Source organism: Apodemus sylvaticus, chromosome 20 (genome assembly GCF_947179515.1).
Source record: "Apodemus sylvaticus chromosome 20, mApoSyl1.1, whole genome shotgun sequence".
Classification (NCBI taxonomy): Eukaryota; Metazoa; Chordata; class Mammalia; order Rodentia; family Muridae; genus Apodemus; species Apodemus sylvaticus.
Window position 1 is genome coordinate 65116696 of NC_067491.1, and position 8398 is coordinate 65125093.

Consider the following 8398-nt stretch of genomic DNA (forward strand, 5'->3'; position numbering starts at 1 on the left):
AATTTTGGTATTTGGTATCTGTCAAGGAAATTGTCCATTTCCTCCAGATTCTCCAGTTGTGTTGAGTACAGGCTCTTGTAGTAGGATCTGATGATTTTTTGGATTTCCTCAGTTTCCGTTGTTATATCTCCCTTTTCATTTCTAAATGTGTTAATTTGGATACTTTCTCTGTGCCCTTTGGCCAGTCTGGCTAAGGGTTTATCTATCTTGTTGATTTTCTCAAAGAACCAGCTCCTGGTTTTGTTGATTTTTTGTATGGTTCTCTTTGTTTCTACTTGATTGATTTCGGCCCTGAGTTTGATGATTTCCTGCCTTCTACTCCTCCTGGGTGAAATAGCTTCTTATTGTTCCAAGGCTTTCAGGTGTGTCATTAAGCTGGTAATGTATGCTCTCTCCATTTTCTTTTTGGAGGCATTCAGGGCTATGAGTTTTCCTCTTAGCACTGCTTTCATTGTGTCCCACAGATTTGGGTATGTTGTGTTTTCATTTTAATTGTGTTCTAAAAAGTCTTTAATTTCTTTCTTTATTTCTTCCTTGACCAAGGTATCATTGAGTAGAGTATTGTTCAGTTTCCATGTGTATGTGGGTTTTCTCTTGTTTATGTTGCTATTGAAGACCACTTTTACTCCATAGTGATCAGATAGGAGGCATGGGATTAGTTCTATCTTCTTATATTTGTTGAGGTCTGTCTTGTGACCAATTATATGGTCGATTTTGGAGAAGGTACCATGACGTGCTGAGAAAAAGGTATATTCTTTTGTTTTAGCATAGAATGTTCTATATATGTCTGTTAAATCTAATTGGTCCAAAGCTTCAATTAGTTTCATTGTGTCAATGTTTAGTTTTTGTTTTCCTGATCGGTCCATTGAGGAAAGTGCATTGTTGAAGTCACCCACAATTATTGTGTTAGGTGCAATGTGTGCTTTAATTTTTAATAAAGTTTCTTTTACGAAAGAGGGTGCCCTTGCATTTGGGGCATAGATGTTCAGGATTGACAGTTCTTCTTTTTGTATTTTTCTTTTGACCAGCAAAAAGTGTCCCTCAGGGTCTCTTTTGATGACATTGGGTTGAAAGTCAATTTTATCTGATATTAAAATGGCTACTCCAGCTTGTTTCCTGAGACCCTTTGCTTGTAAAATTGTCTTCCAGGCTTTTACTCTAAGGTAGTGTTTGTCTTTGACCCTGAGGTGTGTTTCCTGTAAGCAGCAAAATGTAGGGTCCTGTTTACGTATCCATTCAGTTAGTCTGTGTCTTTTTATTGGGGCATTAAGTCCATTGATGTTAAGAGATATTAAGGAATAGTGATTGTTACTTCCTATCATTTTTGACGTTATTTTTTAAATTTGAATGCTTAACTTCTTTTGGGTTTGATGAAAGGTTACTATCTTGCTTTTTCCAGGGTGAAATTTCCCTCCTTGTATTGGTGTTGTCCTCCTATTATCCTTTTTAGGTCTGGGTTTGTGGATAGATATTGGGTAAACTTGGTTTTGTCATGAAATATCTTAGTTTCTCCATCTATGGTGATTGAGAGTTTTGCTAGATATAGTAGTTTTGGTTGGCATTTGTGTTCTCTTAGAGTCTGCATCAGATCTGCCCAGGACCTTCTAGCCTTCATAGTCTCAGGTGAAAAGTCTGCTGTGATTCTGATAGGTCTTCCTTTATATGTTACTTGGCCTTTTTCTCTTACTGCCTTTAGTATTCTTTCTTTGTTTAGAACATTTGGTGTTTTGATTATTATGTGAAGGGAAGTATTTCTGTTCTGGTCCAGTCTGTTTGGAGTTCTGTAGGCTTCTTGTATATTCATGGGCATCTCTCTCTTTAGGTTAGGGAAGTTTTCTTCCATAATTTTATTGAAGATATTTGCTGTCCCTTTAAGTTGTAAATCTTCACTCTCATCTATGCCTATAATCCTTAGGTTTGGTCTTCTCATTGTGTCCTGGATTTCATGGATATTTTGGGTTACAAGCTTTTTGCATTTTGCATTTTCTTTAACTGTTGAGTCCATGGTTTCTATGGAATCTTCAGCATCTGAGATTCTTTCTTCTATCTCTTGTATTCTGTTGTTGATATTTGCATCTCTGTCTCCTGATTTCTTCCCAAGGCTTTCTATCTCCAAAGTTGTCTCCCTTTGAGTTTTCTTAATTGTTTCTACTTCTGATTTTAGATCCTGGATGGTTTTGCTTAGCTCCTTCACTTGCTTGTTTGTGCTTTCCTCTAATTCTTTAAGAGATTTTTGTGTTTCCTCTTTCCTGACCTCAGCCTGTTGACCAAAGTTCTCCTGTATTTCTTTAAGAGATTTTTGTGTTTCGTCTTTCATGACCTCAGCCTGTTGACCAAAGTTCTCCTGTATTTCTTTAAGTGTTTTTTGCATTTCCTCCTTGTTGGCTTTTGTATTCTCCTGGATTTCTTTCAATGATTTTTGTGTTTCCCTTGCAAGGGCTTCTAACTTTTGATCCATTTTCTCCTGAATTTCTTTAAGTATGTTCTTCATGTGTTCCTATACCAGCATCATGACCAGTGCTTTTAAATCCAGATCTTGTTTTACTGGTGTGATGGTGTATCCGGGACATGTTGGTAGAGGAGAATTGGGTTCAGATGTTGCCATATTGCCTTGATTTCTGTTAGTGACGTTTCTGCATTTGCCTTTTGCCATCTATTTCTCACTGGTGTTAATTTTTCTTGTCAGTGCTGGACTCACCAGTGCAAGCTGCCCCTTCCCAGTTGGCCTCTGGTGTACAGCTTACCTCCTCCACTGCTTGTAGACAGGGTGCTGCTGCCCAGGCTGTTCAGATCTCAAAGCAGGCACCCGAAGGCTCCCGCTGGGGCCCCTGGATTCACTGGAGCACACTGACTTCTCCCAGCTGGCCGCCCAGAAGCCCAGCTAGCCTCTTGCAGGACTTGGAGATGTGGTGCTGCCGCCCAGGCTGATCTGGATCCGGAAGCGCAGAGAGTAGAGCTGAGGGCTTCCGCCTGAGGCCTTGCCCCAGATTGTGTCTGTGGACCAGATGTAGCTCGTGTGCACCCCCAGGGAGTGCCGACTGTGTATGCTGCTGTGACCTTCCCTGTGTTCCGCTCACTCCGCTGGGCAGCCGATCCGCCAACTGGGCTGGCGCACACAAGGTTAGCCTGGCCGCCCAGTCCCTGAGTCCAGGCAAAAGCCTGGGAGTCCAAGGTCCGAGCAAAGTTCCCCTAGGGCTATGACTGTTAATTGGGTCCGCCAGGTGACTAGGATGGCGGGCGTGCGCGCCTGTGCTCCCTGAAAGCGCTGGGAGAGTCTGCTGTGCTAACAACGTCCTGGGCGGGTTGAATCACAGATGGCCCACCAAGCCGCCCAGTTCTTTGGGTCAGTCCTGTGCCTTTTGGGGCCTAGACCCCCGCTTTGTTAGCCTCAGGTTATGCCTGTTACAGGTCTGCCCGCCAGAGCTCTCTGTCGTCCTGCAGGCAAAATGGCGGCATGCGCTCAGGCCTGGGCAAAAAAACTCCTGGCTGGGTTGGCACCCGATGGCCCCCCGACCAGCCCAGGGCCTGGGTGCAGGCCAACGCCCGTCGGGCTCAGACCACCGCGTTGTTGGCCTCGGATTATGTTTGTGTACCTCAGTCTGTCCGATCCCTGGAGTCCGGAACCAAGATGGATTCACCTCTCCTGACTGGTGGGAGTCCGAGTTCTGAAGTGGCTTCCGTGCAGGAAAGGCGCTGCACAACTGCAGCTGCTTGCCGCCCGGCTGGTCAGCGAAGGTCAGTGACCGTGGGCGCAGGGCCTAACTGAACCCTGTGTCGCCTTGGTTCCACTGCTGATGGCCCTTCAGCTGGACCAGCCACTGCTGCACTGCCGCTGCTGCCGCCGCAGCCGCTGGAAGACTCAATAATTGTTCTTAAATCATGTAATAACCTCCATTTTCCAGATTTCTTTTTTATTACAAAAATTGGGGTATTCCAGGGGGAGGTTGATGGCTCTATGTGTCCCAAAGCCAGCTGCTCGGTGACCAGATCAGTCACCGCAGCCAATTTCTCGGAGGTCAAAGGCCACTGAGGAACCCACACTGGGGTCTCCGTTTTCCATGGTATGGGTTGTACTGGCCCAGTGGTGCTTAGGAAAAACCCAAGCCCTGTCTACCTTGGTTCGGGTTGGGCGCTAAGGGCTCTGTACGTCCTTGTTCACACCGCCTCAACCCTTTTCCCCTTTCATACCCCATTTTCTTCATAATTTGGACTTCTTGTGGTGAGTATTCATTGGACAAAGTGAGTCCGAGTTCATGCATAACATCCTGTCCCCATAAGTTGACAGGTAGCGGAAGAGCATAGGGAGTGAATCTCCCTTCTTGCCCTTCCGCCTTCTTCCAAGTGAGGGTGGAAGGGCTGATTATGGGATGGGCATTGTAACCCAGCCCCTGTAATGAATGTGAGGCTTCGGTAATTGGCCAAGACCTTGGCCACCAATGGGAAGAGATGATGCTCTTATCCGCCCAGTGTCTAGAATACCTTCAAAACTTTTGCCATTAACTTGTAGGAGAAGCTTCGGTCTATCTTGTAAGCTGACAACCAAATAGGTTGAGTCCCGACCTGAAGATCCCATCTGCTTGCTCCTGGGCTCCTGGTAGGTACTCGGAAGGAGCAGCAGTTGAACTATCCTATCTTATTTACTTATAGAAAATGCACCTTTGGGGCTAGAGCACAGAACCTGAATCTCTGGGGTATGTTGATTATCAATTATGCCAGGGTGAACAATTAGTCCCTGCAGAGTAAGTGACCCCCGGCCCAGAAGGAGCCCTACAGTCCCTTGAGGCAGCGGTGTAGGCAATTGAACAGATATGGGCTGTACTCCCATTTGAGGCATCAATAAGAAGTCAGAGGAGGCGCGCAAGTCCATTCTTGTGCCATCCCCGAGGGGGCTCTCTCAGGACTTTGATAAATCGGTTCCCATATCTTTGTGGGCCCTGGGACCATGGGCCCGCTGCCCCGTTTTTTGGATCCTCATTTGTGGGGGTCTCTCTAGGAGGGAGGATATTACCTCTCAGATCCCTGGCCGAGCGACACAGGTCTGCCTTATGATAGCCCTTGCTGCAGCGGGTACAGAGAGCAGGGGGAGCCCTTTGATTTCGGCAATCTCTTTTCATGTGTCCGGGCTTCCCGCAGTTAAAGCAAACCCTTTTGTCGGGCCCCTTAGGGGGTGCCTCTGGGATTGCAAAATGGCAGCTGCTAGCCCTGCATTTGTAACGGGGCCTCCTAATTCTCTGCAGATTCTGAGCCAATCTTGCAGCCCTTTGTTCTTCCTTGGAGCAATAGCTGCGCGGCACTCCTGAGTGGTGTGTTCAAAAATGAGCTGCTCAATAAAAGGCATGGCTGTCTCAGAGTCCCCCAAAATGCATCCTGCCACTTCTGTCATCCTAGCCATGAAGTTGGAAAAAGGCTCCTGAGTCCCCTGTATAATCTTTGTTAATTGGTTGCTCCCTTCTCCCCTCCTAGAGAGTGACTTCCAGGCCCTGATGGCAGTACCTGAAACTTGCTGATATGCCCCCCAGGGGAAATTAGTCTGGTTGGTCGCATAGCGCCCCTGCCCTGTCAGCATGTTAAAAGTCCACTCCTGTTGTTCTGGTGTTAAAGATGCAGCATTGGCTCTACCTTGCTCTTGAGCTGCTTCATGCCAGAGGACCTTCCATTCCATGTATTGGCCCATGTTGCTAAGCGTGGCTTTGGCCACTCTCTGCCAATCAGCAGGTGTCATGGAATCTCTTGCCAACATATCCATTTGTGCTAATGTAAAGTTGGCGCAAATGCCATACTTTCTGACTGATTCTGCTAGTTCTTTTGTCTGATTATAGTCCATGGGCGCGTATACCCGCTCGTCCTCTAGGCCTTCAAAAACAGGGAAGGCCGAGCGTAGCTTCCTTCTCACCTTATCAGGTAGGAGGGAGAAGGATCCTCGGTGGACCTCATATGGAGGGGGTGCCGAAGGGACCACCTCTGAAGCGGCTATCACATAATGTGAATGTTTTTGGTGTCTCTTTTTGCCCTGCAAATGATTATCTGGATGATATCTCTCCTCTTCATATTTTGCTGCTTCCTCATCTAGCTCAGCCTCCTCCTCTGGGTCGAGGCTCTCATCCTCTGAGCTTCCGGGGCTGTCTGAACTACTTAATTGCAGAGCCTTCAGCTCTCAGACGGGGTATAAATTAGTCCCCTTGTCCGGCTTTTCAACAAGTAAAGAGTCTCTAGGTTCCTTAGAATACGCTCCCTTGTCAGCAGACTTTCTGGGAGGGCCGTTTTCCTTATCCTGGGCCCGTTTCTTCCTTCACATGCCTAGTCTCTCACTGCGTTCAGTTTCTGACATGCTATCCTGGACTTCCTCAAGAACACTTCGGCCTTCCGCCACAACGGTCTGGCAGGTTTTATCCTCTAAACAGTTTTTGATAAGTTTCCAAATGGCCGTTGTCCCTTGCCTCAAGTCCCCGTCCTCCATTCGTCTAACGAGGTTCCTACCCAGCTTGTTCCAAGAGGCCAAAGTTAGTGAGCCGGAGCAGGCATACCAAGGAGCCACCCGATCCACCTCCTTTACAAAGTTTCTGAGCGTTCGGTTGGCAATCTTTATATCTCGCTGTTTCAACCCGGCTTCCATAGAGGTAACAACTGACTGAGAGGAGCCCATGATGACAAAAATGGGGGCCCCCTCGGCTTATCTATGTCCGCTTTACCAGCGAGAGGAAAGCGAAAGTAAAACCGCGAGGAAAGCGAAAGTAAAAACCGCGAGGAAAGCGAAAGTAAAAACCGTGAGGAAAGCGAAAGTGTAAAAACGGAGCTGCAGCTCCTTTATCTACAGGAGACTGAGAGGCAGACCCAGTTGCTGCCGCTTATCTACATCGGTCTTACTGCACTTAACACCAACCTTGATGGACACAAAATATTACTACAACAAAAAGTGTAAGTGCTCGTAGAACAGTAACCAAGGCCTCAATGCTACCTTCCTAAGACGGAGAAAAGCTCAAGCCAAAGTCCGGAGAAGACATACCTCTCTCAACGTCCTTACCTGCAGTTCTGAATTCTCCTTGAATTCAAGGGGTCTCCGATGGTGCTGACGATGGTCTGGTTGTGTTCACAGGTTTCGGCACCAGTTGTCCCGCGCTACCGTCTCGCCAGCAAAAACGACACTGCACACTCAGGATCCTTCTGCAGAAAGCTTTAATGCATCTTGAGAGGGAGAGCATAAGCTTACAGAACGGAGACTCCAACGCTCTGAAAACCTATCCCTTATATAGGCTGGTAGGCCCGCCTAGGACGTGGCACTTCCTAACTGGTTGCAGCTCATCGGCCCATATTACGCCACAAGGTAGGCAGAGACCGAAGGACGTTAAAACACTTCAGGAACATGCACTGATTTGTTCGCCGCTCAGCACAAGCTGGATGCGAGTGCCATCTTGTAATGGAGTTTGCAGGAGCAGCGGGCGGCTGCTCACACATTAATTCTCAGCAAGCTCATTTCCTGGTGCATTCAGAATGAGCCTCAGGTATCACAGTTCTTCATTTGATTGCAAGGTAAATCCCACTTCCAAAACTTAAGGACAAACCTTCAAGGGATTTGTTATTTTATTTGTATAAGGTAATCAGGGTCTTTGAAGTAGAAGCATTCCAATTAGATGCAGATCTCTTTGATCTTGATAGACACAGGCCATTAGTCTGGATATGGAGCAAGAAAGCCACAAAACTGTTTCATTGTGATTGTTGTTGTTGCTATGGGCCCAGGTTTTTCTGCAATACCACTGGCTGTATGGAAACTTACTTTGTAGACCAGACTACACACAGAGATCCACCCGCTTGGTGCTTGGAATAAAGGCACGGGTCACCACACTCAGCAGAAGACACTCATCCAGAGGCTTTAATCCAGTCTTTAATCCAGAGATTGAATCTGGAACACATGACTTTAATTTGGGCCATACCTTCATCTTGAGGCCTATGTAAGAACACAGAGGAAGAAGTTTTCACATTGCCTGCTTGCTCTCTCATATCTAGCAAATCTTATTACTTCACTGGTATTAGAGCCCACTTGTCTGTGATTCCATCTTTTACTGAAGACCAGCTGAGAAATCCAGCCTAAGGAACTGAGAACTTCTGGATTCTTGGACTTTGCTTGTTATCCAGTTGTTGCGGGATAAGACAGACTGCATCCTGTAAGTCATTCTAATACATCCCCTTTCAGGAAAGGGAGAATGAGTGAGAGATCATTCCATTTCATCTTTTATTCTCTAAACCAGGCACCCCAAATTGATTTGCTGGCCCATGAACACTTTCCTCATCAGTCGCCTAAAGTGTTTAATGATAAAAAAAAAATGAATCCAGAATATAGCCTCTACTTTTGAGATGATTCACTCCTTCTTTGTTTGCTTATTTTGTGTGTTTTGAGCTTAGG

At 46.5% G+C, this 8398-nt stretch overlaps 1 pseudogene; it reads right to left on the minus strand.

Annotated features, from left to right (window-relative positions):
• Positions 1–4844: 4844 nt before the first annotated feature.
• LOC127670677 (igE-binding protein-like) lies at positions 4845–6643 on the minus strand (annotated as a pseudogene).
• Positions 6644–8398: the final 1755 nt, after the last annotated feature.